The sequence below is a fragment of the Grammomys surdaster genome, unplaced genomic scaffold (assembly GCF_004785775.1).
Source record: "Grammomys surdaster isolate TR1022 unplaced genomic scaffold, NIH_TR_1.0 223, whole genome shotgun sequence".
Classification (NCBI taxonomy): domain Eukaryota; kingdom Metazoa; phylum Chordata; class Mammalia; order Rodentia; family Muridae; genus Grammomys; species Grammomys surdaster.
Window position 1 is genome coordinate 768,472 of NW_021604668.1, and position 12,927 is coordinate 781,398.

The following is a 12,927-nucleotide window of genomic DNA, read 5'->3' on the forward strand; positions in this document are numbered from 1 at the left end:
TTATACTACACAGGTAAAACTGGAGAAAGGAAGAAGAAATGATCTCAAACCCATACTTGTGTATGAAATTCTCAAGAATAAAACTTAAATCTACTCCAAGACTCAGCTATACTATTCTCGGTTGTATACCAAAAGGATGCTCAATCCTACCACAAATGAATTTATTCATTTTCCTTACTTAAGTTGGGAAATTTTTACTTCAGTGATTTTGTTGAAAATATTTTCTGAGCCTCCGAGCTCGGTTGAATCACCTTCCTTATTATTAGCTAATTAGTAATTAGTATTATTCAGAGATTTTGTCTTTTTATAGTGTCTCAGATTTCTTGGTTATTTTGTGTCAGGAGTTTTTTTGTTTTTTTTTTTTTTTTTTTTTTGGTTTTTCAAGACAGGGTTTCTCTGTATAGCCCTTGCTGTCCTGGAACTCACTCTGTAGACCAGGCTGGCCTCGAACTCAGAAATCTGCCTGCTTCTGCCTCCCAAGTGCTGGGATTAAAGGCGTGCGCCACCACAGCCCGGCATCAGAAGTTTTTTGATTTAATGTTTTCTTTGACTTGTGTATCCATTTCTTCTAGCATATATCTTCAATGCCTGAGATTTTCTTGTCTCTTACATTTCGTTGATGAAGTTGCCTTTGTAGTTCCCATTCAAATTTATAAATTTTTCATTTCCAAAAATTCCCTTAGTTTGGATTTTCTTTACTGATTCTATTTTCAGGTAGGTATTGAACAGTTTTACTCATTTCTTTCTACTGTTTGTTTGTGCTTTCCTGGATTTCTTTATGGGATTTATTCATTTCCCTCTACTCTTTGTTTTCCTGGATTGTTTCAAGGGGTTTATTCACTTCCTCTTTAAGAACCTCTACCATCTTCATGTAGGGTGTTTTAGGGTCTTTTTTGTGTGTGTGTGTGCTTTAGCTGTACTGGAACATTCAAGGCCTGCTGTGGTAAGATTGCTGGTCTCTGTTGGAGATATATTTCTCTCACTATTATTGATCGTGATTTATGTTGGCATCTAGGCATCTTGTAATGGGATGATTATAGGTCTAGGTACTAATCTCTGTTTTCTCTTTGTTGGGTGGGTATTTTGTTCCTTGGTTTCTGTTTCCTGTATATATTTTAGGAAAGTGTGACCACTGTGTATTGCCCTGTGGGAAACTTTTTGTGGACCTGGTAGGTGTGGCCACTGAAAGCTCAAGGTAAAATGTGTTTCTCAGTACTGTGAACTTACACTTTAAGAATTGAGATAAGCTAGAATTTGAGTTCACAGGAGAGAGGAGAGCAGAGTGTTCAATCACAATCTGCTATTTAGTCTCCTTGGGATAATCTTAGACAGTGAAGAGAGGTCACCCTAGAGGATCTGCTTTACAACTTGGGATTGGATTTGGAGGATCAAGAGAGGGGAAGATCTACAGTCAGCCCTCCTGCTTTCTTGGCAGGAGTGGCCTGTGGGCTAGCAGAGGGTGCCTGTCAAGATATAGCAACAAATTTCATGTCTTTGTTTTTAATAGCTGAATAATTTTCTATTGTATAAATATACCACATTTTCTTTATCTATTCTTTGGTTGAGGGACATCTAGATTGTTTCCAGTTTCTGGCTATTATGAATAAAGCTGCTATGAACATAGTTGAGCAAGTTTCCCTGTGATATAGTGGGGCATCTTTTGGGTATATGCCCAGGAATGGTATAGCTGATTCATGGGTTAGAACTATTTGCCATTTTCTGAAAAACTACCAAATTTACTTCCAAAGTGGTTATACTAGTTTGTACTCCCACCAGCAATGGAGGAGTGTTCTCCTTGTTCCACATCTTCACTTGAGTTTTTGATCTTAGCCATTCTCACATGTATTAAGATGGAATCTCAGAGTGGTTTTGATTTACATTTCCCTGTTGACTAAGGACATTCAACATTTCTTTAAATGCTTCTTGGCCATTGGAGATTCCTTTGCTGAGAATTCTCTGCTTAGTTCTGTATCCCATTTTTTAAATTGGGTTATTTGGTTTGTTGTTACTTGAGTTCTTTATATATTTTGGAAATTAGCCCTCGTTGGATATAGGGTTGGTGAAGATCTTAGGCAAACTGATGGAACTTGAAAAAATCATCCTGAGTGAGATAACACAGACCCAGAAAGATACAATGATATGTACTCACTTATACTTGGACATTAGCCATAAAGTACAGGATAACCATCCTACATTTCCAAAGAAACTAAGTAATAAGGATGGCCCAAGGGAGGGTGTTTGAATGTCACTGAGAAGGTAAACTAAAGTAGATACTAGAGGTGGATAGAGGGAGGGAGCAAGGCGGGAGAGGAGGTAAGGAGGTTAACTGGGATTAGGATAAGGTATGAAAAGCAAGGTGGGAGAGAGCTGGAAGAAAGAACAGTTAGGGGGTTCTCTGAGACAAGTCAGAGACCTGGGACAATGGAGCCTTTTAGGCTCCTGAGAGACTATGAGGTTGATCTTAGTTGAGACTCTTACCAGATGGGGATATGGAGACTGAAGTGGCTATCTCCTATAGCCAGGCAGTCTTCCACTGAAGGAGGGGGACACCAATCCACCCACAAAACCTTTGACCCAAAATTTATCTTGCCTACAAGATGTGCAGGGATAAAGATGAAGCAGAAATTGAGGGAATAGCCAACCAATGACTCATCCAATTTGATACTCATCTCAAGAACTAACCAGTGACACTATTAATGATACTCTGCTATCCTGTCAAGCATAACTGTCTCCTGAGAGGTTTCATCCAGCAGCTTATGGAAGCAGATGTAGAGACACACAGACACATGTCAGCTGAGGTGACCTTGGAGAGTCTTGTAGAAGAGTGAAGGGTAGAATTGAGGGAGCCAGAGAGGTCAAGGACACTACAAGAAGACCTACAGAGTCAACTAACCTGGACTCATCGGGACTCACAGAGACCAAGTCACCAACAAAAGAGCATGCAGAGGCTGGACATAGGCCCCCTATATATTGGTTGCAAATGTGCAGCTTGGTCTTCATGTGAATCCCCTAACAATTGGAATGAGATCTGTCTCTGACTCTGTTGCTTGTCTTTGGTTCCCCTTCCTCCAGCTGGACTGCCTTGACTAGCTTCAGTGGGAGAGCATGTGCTTAGTCCTTCTGTGACTTGATATGCCAAGGCAGGTTAGTACCCATAGTTGGGCTTCCCCTTCTCTAAGGATAAGGGAAGGAGATAATGTCTTTTCTCATTGACCCACATCAAGCTAATAGTTTATCCCAAGGATACTTGTTTTGAACTATGTACTTTTCATTTTATTAATGGTTCAATGTAGCAGTCATATTTTTCAGGACAAAGTACCAACCCCATATTTATATGAAGGATTATGTAATTTAGAAAAAATCAACTTCAAAAATTTTGTTAAGATTCCCTATAGAAATATTTCCCATCATTTACCCACTTACTACATACAGCTTATAGTAAGTGATAATGTTTTTTAAATGAAGCAAAACAAAATTTTTTAAAAACATACATTTTACATACACAAGAACTCTCAAGATCAACTTTATTTTATAGCCACCCTAATTATAAACTTCTTTCTAAAGGATTAACATTTATAGCGTTCGCTCACTATGCTGAGCATATTTGCTAGACACATTGCTAGATAGTTAGATAACTCATATTAGTGTGTAAATTGTAGAACACTTATTGATGCTGTTAAAGCTAAGCACAGTGGATAAGGTCAGGCTTTCATTGAAAAAAAATACAAGAGATCTGTGAGAACAGACCTGAGTCTTAAAACCTTAACTGCCTTATCTCTGTAGTTCTCTGAGTTTCTCTATAGAAACATCTAAGAAAGTTATATTCATCAATAAGCTCTCATGTTATCAGGAGAACGTGCCACTAATATTGACCTTCTATGTGTAGCTCATCATTCCTGCAACTGTTTTGGGGGCTTACACTGTTTCCAGTATGATTTTTCCAAAGCAATTGCTCTTTTGGTAATAAATGGAAAGTTCTGTCATTGCTTTGCTGAATAAACTGCCTGCAAGTCATGTTTACATCATTTGTTTCTTTGTTTAGAGTGGAAAAGTAAGTCATAGCAACACGTTAGTGCTCTCCTTCTACCCTGTGAGCTCTGAGAACTGAATCTGGCTGTTAGACTTAGAGATGAGTACCTCACCCACAGTGCCCTCTCCTCAGCTGCCTTCTTTTCACTTTGTTTTCATTATATGCCACAATTAGCTTCATCAACAGAATTTTCATCCAAGTGGGAGGTATAGAATTGGCTACTCAAGTAAAATGAAAAGATAATAAGAAACATTGTAATGCTTAGATCAAAGTGTTATCCCAGCCAGAGTACAAGGACATGGGAAAGCATTTGTAATGCTCACACACATTTTTTCTTTGTTTATGATAAGTCCAGTAGGGCTTGTTTAGCTTTCCAGAATTTGAGGGAAAATCAAATGAATGAGATTGTATTTACTGTTCTCTGTTGTTTTCTCACTTCTTCCCCAGCCTTTGTCAATGTGTCCTGCAATCCTGGTGTTGTTAAGTGACCTGTAAAGGAAAAGGTCAGTTAATCCAATTCAGTTATTTTCAGTTCTGTCCAAATAAAACAAGCTCAACTGTATTTAATTTTCCTTACATTCAAAATAGACTATTTTTCTCACAGGATATATCATGATTACTATTTCTCCTACCTTTGCTCCTCCCAGTTCCTCCCTACCCCCTCTCCCATCCAAATCCACTCCCTTTATGTCTCTCATTAGAAAACAGACTTCTAAGGGATAAAAATAATATATAACAAAATAAAGCATAATAAAAAACACAAAAACTATTCCATCAGAATTAGACAAAACAAACAAACAAAAACAAAACAAACAAACAAAAAACTAGAAGGAAAATATCCCAAAAGGAAGCACAAGAAACAGAGACCCAACTAGTCTGCACACCCAAGAATCCCATAGAAAAACGCTACACTGGTAGCCATAATATATATGCAAAGGACCTCGTGCAGACCTATGGAGGCCCTGTACATGTTGTCTCAGCCACTGTGAGTTCATATGTACATCCATAATGTTGATTGAGAGGGCTTTCTTCTCTGGTGCCATCCATCATCTGTCTCTTAAACTTTCTGCCTCCTCTTCCACCAGGTTCCCTGATCCCTGAAGGGAAGGATTTGATGGAGACACACTGTTTAGGACTGAGTATTTCAAAATATCTCTCTCTGTATAATGTCGGTTGTGTGTCTCTGCATTTGTTCCCATCTACTACAGAAGGAAGCTTTTCTGATGATGGCTCAACAAGGCATTGATCTATGAGTATGACAGAATGTCATTAGGAATCGTTTTATTGCTGAGGATTTATTGTTTGTTTGTTTGTTTGTTTGTTTTTAGAATAATAGTGTTTGGTTTTACCACAGGTCACTGAGCTGGCTATCTAGTCTCAGAGTCTTGATCATCCAAGCAGTGTGGGGGATAGGAGGGTTCCATCTCATGGAGTAGACCTTAAATCAAATCATATATTGGTTGGTTACTCCCACAAGCTTTATGCCACCATTGCCCTAGTATATCTTACAGGCACTATATCATTGTATGCCAAAGGGTTTACAGCTGGGTTGATGTTTGTTTCTCGAGATAGCATATAGAGTACCTTCCTGTATCAAAGACACTAGAACATTGGGGTAAAGGGTCTATGTAGTCACCAGCTTGCCTTTCCATGGTCAGTGAGTTGTATGGGTGCTGTCTTCAATGATGGGCCTTGCCTTAAGTTTGTGGAGAACAACCTATGTCTTGGCAACAGCCTGGGAATTTCCATGGTTTCCCTTTGCCCAAAAACTCAATTAGATGTAACTCAGTACCAAGAACTGGAAGCTTCATTTGGTGGCAAGAGATGAGTAATTGGGGTTCCATCTCTCCTATTATTTGGTGATGTCATTTAGGTCACTGTTGTATATGCATATATTTAGGAAGCTTTTATTATATTAGGTTTCCATACTATCTCTCAAATGCTTCTTAATTTTAGCTGTTTTCTTACATATTCCCTTCAAAGTCCTCCTTCTCTTCTCCTTCTCCACCTGGTCTTCCTATTGCAGCACCACCATTCATCTCTCTGTGTAATTTGATGTTGGCTATGAGCTTCTGTTAAAGTATCTTTATTTAGTTGAGATTGTATTCCTAATCCCTTCAGGACTTTAATCATGAAGTAATATTGGATTTTGTCAAAGGCCTCTTCTGCATCTAATGACATGAACCATCCTTTCATTTCTGGGATGAAACCTACTTGATCATGGTGAAGGCTCTTTTAGACATGTTTTCAGATTTGGTGTTCAAGTATTTTATTGAGAATTTTTGCATCTATATTCACAAGAAAAAAAATGGTCTGTAATTCTCTTTTCTTTGCTGGGTCTTTATGTGGTTTGGGTGTCAGGATAACTGTAACCTCATAGAACAAATTGGAAAATATTTCTTCTGTTTCTATTTTGTGGAATAATTTAAATATTGGCATTAACTCTTCTTTGAAAGTCTAGTAAAATTCTGCACTGCAACCATCTAACCTGGGCTTTTCTGGTTGGGAGACTTTTAATGACTGCTCTTATTTCACTAGGTATTTTAGATCTGTTTAAATTCCTTATCTGATATTAACTTTAGTAAGTGGAATGTTATCAAGAAAATGAACCATTTCTTTTAGATTTTCCAATCTAGTGGATTATAGGTTTTAAAAGTATGTCCTTGTAATTCTCTAAATTTTCTCAGTGTCTGTTTTGTCCCCGTTTTTGTTTCTGATTTTGCTAATTTGGATATTCTCATTCTGCTCTTTAGTTAGTTTTGATTAGGGTTTGTGTATCTTACTCATTTTCTCAAAGCACCAACACTCTGTTTTGTTGACTCTTTGTAGTGTTCTCTTTGTTTCTTGATCTCTGCCCTGACTTTGATTATTTCTTGTTGTTTACTCCTTATGGGTGTGATTTCTTCCTTCTGTTCTAAAGCTTCCAAGTATGCTATTAAGTTACTAGTATGAGATCTTTCTAGTTTTGTTGCTGTTGTTATATAGGAACTTAGTGGTATGAACTCGCCTTAGGACCATCTTCATTTCCTTAGAAGTGTGGGTATGCTGTGTACTAATTTTCATTCAATTCTAGAAAGTCTTACATTTCTTTATTTTTGTCTTGACTCATTTTTTTTAATTCAGCAGTGAGTTGTTCAGTTGCTGTTGATATCTAGTTTTAATCCATGGTAGTCAGATAGGAGGCTGGGTATTATTTCAGTTTTCTTGTATCTGTTGAGACTTTGTGTCCAAGTATATGGTCATTTTTGGAGAAAGTTCGATGAGATGCCAAGAAAAAAAATATTTTCTTTTGTGTTTGGGTGAAATGTTCTGTAAATATGGATTAGGTTCATTTGGTTTATAACTTCTATTAGCTCTAGAATTTCTCTGTTTAGTTTTTGTCTGGATGACCTGTCTATTGGGGACAATGGGGTATTGAAATCTTCCTCTATCAGTTTGTGAGGGTTAATATATGATTTAAGTTATACTAGTCTTTCTTTTACAAACTTGAATGATCCTGAGTTTGGCACATAGATGTTAAGAACTACAATGTCCTCTTCGTGAGTTTTTCCTTTGAAAATTATGTAATGTATTTCTCTATCTCTTCTGATTAGCTTTGGTTTAAAGTCTATTTTGTCAGATATTAAAATGGCTACAACAGCTTGCATCTTAGGTCTGTTTGCTTGGAATACCTTTTATTAGCCTTTTACTCTAGTGAAGTGATATTTATCCTTGATGTTAAGGTGTGTTTCGTGCATGCAGCAGAAGAATGGATACTTGTTTTACATCAATTCTGTTAGTTTGTGTCCTTTTATTGGGGAATTGAGATCATTGGTATTGAGAGATATCAATGGTCAGTGTATATGGATTCCTGTTATTTTGTTATTGTGTGGGTGGGTAGGGATGAGAGGAGATATCCCTTTTTTGATTTGTCTGGGTTTATTTATTTCTTGTGTTTTCTTGGGTGTGGTTAAATTCTTTAGGTTGGAGTTTTCCTTCTAGTGCATTCTGTAAGGTTGGATTTGTGGATAGATAGTCCTTAAATTTGTTTTATCATGAAATGTGATTTCTCCATCTGTTATGATTGAAAGTTTTCCTGGATATAGTAATTTGGGCTAGTATCTGTGCTCTTTCACAGTCTGTAGAATATCTGGCCAAGCCCTTCTGTCTTTTAGAGGCTCCATTGAAAAGTCTGGTGTTATGCTAACAGGTCTGCTGAAATATGCTTCTTGGTCTTGTCCCTTGCAGAATTTAATATTCTTTTTTGTTGTTCTGTATATTTAGTGGTTTGGTTATTTATGGTCTACCTGGTGTTCTGTATGCTTCTTATACCTTGGTAGGCATTTCCTTCTTTAAGTTAGGGAAAATTTCTCCTAGGATTTGTTAAAAATATTTTCTGGGTCTTTAACATGGGTTTCTTCTCCTTCTTCTACTTTTATTATTCTTAGATTTGGTATTTTCAGCATGTCCCAGATTTCCTGGTTATTTTGTGTCAAAATATTTGTAGATTTAACATTTTCTTTGACTCAGCTATCCATTTCTTCTATCATGTCTTCGATGCATGAGATTTTCATTTCTGTCTCTCATATTCTGTTGGTGAGGCTTACATCTGAGGTTCCTGTTTGAGTGCCTAAAATTTTCATTACCAGATTTCCTTCAGTTTGAGCTTTCTTTATTGATTATTGAGTCTATTTCCATTTTCAGATCTTAACTGTCTTATTCATTTTCTTCCATTGTGTTATATTTTCATTGATTTCTTTATGGACCTATTCATTTCCTCTTTAAGAATCTCTATCATATTCACTGAGGCTATTTTAAGGTCTTTTTTTAAATGTGCATCAGATATGTTAGAATACTCGAGGCTTTTACAGTACACTTGTTGGGCTTTAGGGTAGATATATTTTTCTGGTTGCTCCTGATTTTATTGTTACATTGATATGTAATGTAAATGCATTTGTGTTTGGGATGATTGTAATTCTAGGTGCTGATGCGTGGTTTTGTTTTGTTAATTGGATGTTTTGTTCCTTGATTTCTATTGCTTTCTTTGGTTCTTAAGAGAGTGTGGTGACTGTGTGTTGTCTGGTATGAAACTCTTCTGGGATCCTGGTAGGTGTGGACATTATACATTCCAGATAAAATGTATTTCTAGATATTGGGAGCTGATTCTCAGGAATGTGGATGGGTTAGGAATCTGGGCTAAGGGAATCCACAGGAGGGAAGACAGCAGGATGTTCCACCAGGAACTGTTCAATTCCCTGGTAATGGGTCAGAGGATGATAAGAGGCCACAACAAGTGGTCTGCTACAAAGGTGAGAATGAGACTGGGTGATTGCACGCTGAATGATGGAGGGAAAGGTTAAGGACGGCAGTTCACCTACCCACTTTGCAGCTAGAGTTTAAGTTCTTACACTTCCATTTATCCATGATTTCCATCAGGAAGCAAATAACTAAAGTCACGCATTTGCAATGGGGTTAAAAGCACAAGAGCAGTGCAGAAGAAGAACAAGGTCCATACTGTGACACTAACACTGGGGCTTCTATGGTGGCAAGCCTGAGTGTCTTAAGTATTCTCCCAGTGGTTTTAAGACAACTGCAGATTGAGGAGAGCTGAGGAAAGTGAGATGGCTAGAGGTGAAGTTTCTATAAACAAATGATGGCAGAGAAGGGGTAGATTCACAGCGAATCAATTCAGTCTCTTTATGAAGCAAGCTCCTAAGACTATTTCTCCAAGTCCAGTAGCAGCAATGGGTTTAGAAATCATCTCAAAAGACCCCTAAAGTCTAAATTTATACAAATTTAAATCTTTCCAGTTTCTTGTTAAGCGGAAATCATCACAAACAGTAATTTGTAAACAAAAGTCACATATTCTAAGACATACACTAGCTTCTGTTCCAATAGGAAGAGAGTCACTAACTGAGCAGCTACAGAAGACAGAAAGGTCTTTATCCTTGGAAAACAGGTTACTCAGGTAAGACTCAGAGAAGAGGATAGTTAGATTTTTCCCAAAGATTATTTTAATGATTAGTCAGGAAAAAACCAGGATTCTGCCAGTACTTGGGTTTGTTTTTATGTCTGACATTCAATCTGTTTTTATATATAACCATTCAATTCTATAATTATATATTTCATTAAGATGATACAGAAATTATAGAAAGAAACAAAACAGGATGTGACTGAATCCCTATGTACCAGGCACTATATAAGTGGTGTCTCACTTGATTTTCATAACAAATAAAAAAATAATATATCTTTTGCCCAAGATGGTAAAATTTATTCTAAGATGATATGGATTCATATCTCATCTTCTGTTCACTGGACTATTTTGCTCCCTACCATTTCCTTCTTCAGGAGGAATAGTGAACGGTAACTCTTCAGCTTGTAGAGATATAAGCCGTTGGTTTTCTTTCTAAGTGGGTCAGAAATCCATCTTGGTGATTCAGTCATATTAGGAAGTACTTTAAAGGAAGTAAGAAAGGGCCCGATCCACTGTAAAACTTTCTTGATGTTCTAAATATTTCCAGAATACTGGGGATTCCACAACCAGTCATCCTAGTCCAGATACCAAAGAATTTATTGTATATATGACAAAGGATTCCCTGGTCACCACCTTTATTTCCCCCAACTCAGCACCAGGAAACACAGTGGTATTGAGAAAGTACAGTCATTTTACATTTCTCCAACAGAGGCTCTAAAGGATATGCGTGTGTGTGCACGTGTATATGTATGTATGATGTGTGTGAGGGCGCCCATACATGCTGTCATAGTTAGCTTCAGGTGTCAACCTAACATAATCTAGAGTCACCTAGGAAGAGAGAACTTCAACTGAACAATTATCCAGAGCAAGCTAGCCTGTGCTCATGTCTGTGAGGAATTTTAATTGCTAAGTAATATAGGAAGGCCAAGCTCAATGTAAGCATTGTTATCCCTGGACAGTTGGGCTTAGAATGTAAATGGTGTTTCTTTTTTAATTCTGCTTCAAGCTCCTGCTTTAAGTTCCTGCCTTGGCTTCTTTCAATAATGGACTATAACCTGTAAGCCAAATAAACCCTTTCCTTCTCTAAAATTACCTTTGGTCACAGTATCAGCGCAAAATCAGAAATGAACTTGAGCACCCACCATGAAGAATGAAGATACCTCTTGCTGAGGGTAAACTTAGCAGTGTTGTGTGCAGTTTTTTAAAAAAAATCACTCTACCACATTTGCTCGGGACTATGGCCATGCTACAAGCCCCTCCCAGCTCCCTTTTGTTCCATCTGGCTTAGCTCTAGGATGGTCATCAGCCCTAACTCAAGACCCTTGAATCCACGGATAAAAGGCACACACATACAGCTTATCACTTTACAGCTTGCCTTCCATGGCACATTTGCTGGACACAGATAACTCCCGCCTGGAAAGGCGTGCCGTTACCAATTTGTTATCTCCATTTCTCCTCCAGCCCTAAACTTAGTGGCTTGTTCCACCAGACCTTGCCAAACATCTTTGGCCTACTGCCCAAAGCAGAGGCCGCAGGCCCTAGCTGACCCCGAGGCTTTACATGATAGCTGTGTCCTTCTTCCCCCAAAGCATGGCAGAAAAAGCCTCTCTCCTTCCTTGTGTCTTCCCTTTTTCTCCTGGGACCCAGAAGTCCTATTAGACCCTCTGCCCAGCAATTGACCCCTGGCCTTCTTTATTGGCAATCAAGAATCAATTGAGAAAGCTGGGTTTTAACCTCAGAATCTCCCTCTACATAACAGTATCTATCAGTCACCCCCAAAACGTCTAACTTTGATCAAAGGTATTTTTTAAGGTCTTACGTTTAGAATTAGTCAGAGGGGACTGGAGAGATGGTACAGCTCAACTCTTAAAGAGTATTGGCTGTTTTTCCAAAGGACCTGTGTTCAATTCCCAGTAACCACATGGTACATAAGTAATGCATAGATATACATCTGCATATACATAAAATGAAAATAAATAGATCTTTTTTCAAAAAGAAATACTCAGAAGACTACAAAATATTTGTTAATTAAGATATTTGATAGTGTTGATGCTAAGTATAATGCCCATTTCTATGTTAATCATACAAACAGCCAAACATGTCCATGTGGAGAGAACTAATATAGTAAATGGTTACATATTTACAAAAATAAACACTAAGGAGAAACTAAAAGACTAAGAAGGATAAAAATAAGCTGATAATATTACTTTAGATGTTGATTGTCATATAAATAACAAATCACTTCAAGCTAAGGTCATTTTTTATCATGCCTCCAGACTCTCTGGACTGATGCTTGAGGTGTTGGTTGAGCATATAATTTAACTGGCGGCTGGCCTGGAACAGGACCACTCAAGATCTGACTCAATTTATCAGGTGGCTGTGATGCAGTGTAACTTTAATTCTCTTCTGTGCAGATTCCCCTCATCTAGAAGTCTAGACAGGCTTAACTATGTCACAGTTGCACATTCATATCAAACCTATGCTTGTATCAAGCGAATTTGTGTTCAATGGCCAACTTAAGATGCTTGGTCATGCTCAGACAGCATGGACAAGGACTTCAGAGTTTAAGGCATACTTCATTGGAGGACATTGATGAATCTAGCTACTGCAGAAGTTGAAAAGCATAAGAGGATAGTCTTTGCTTTTAGAAGCTCATATAGAAAGTATCTGAGGAATACAATACACACTTTATTGAAATGATAAGAAGAAAATTTTTGGCAAATAGTGTTACGAGTAAAAGACAATTTGGGGGAGACAGTGCTGGAAAGTGAACCCTCACAAGTGGTAGGTAATTTCTTTTTTTTTTTTTTAATTTTTATTGGATGTTTTATTTACATTTCCTATGTTGTTCCCTTACCCCATCCCCCACCCACCCAGGAACCCCCAATTCCCTCACCCCTCCTCCTTCTTCTCTGTGGATGTAACCTCTATCTACCCCCCCCCC

The 12,927-nt window shown here is 37.8% G+C and overlaps 1 pseudogene; it reads left to right on the forward strand.

The window, feature by feature from the left end:
• LOC114625824 overlaps window positions 1-12,927 on the forward strand; it is a 36,615-nt pseudogene that overhangs the window by 1,426 nt on the left and 22,262 nt on the right.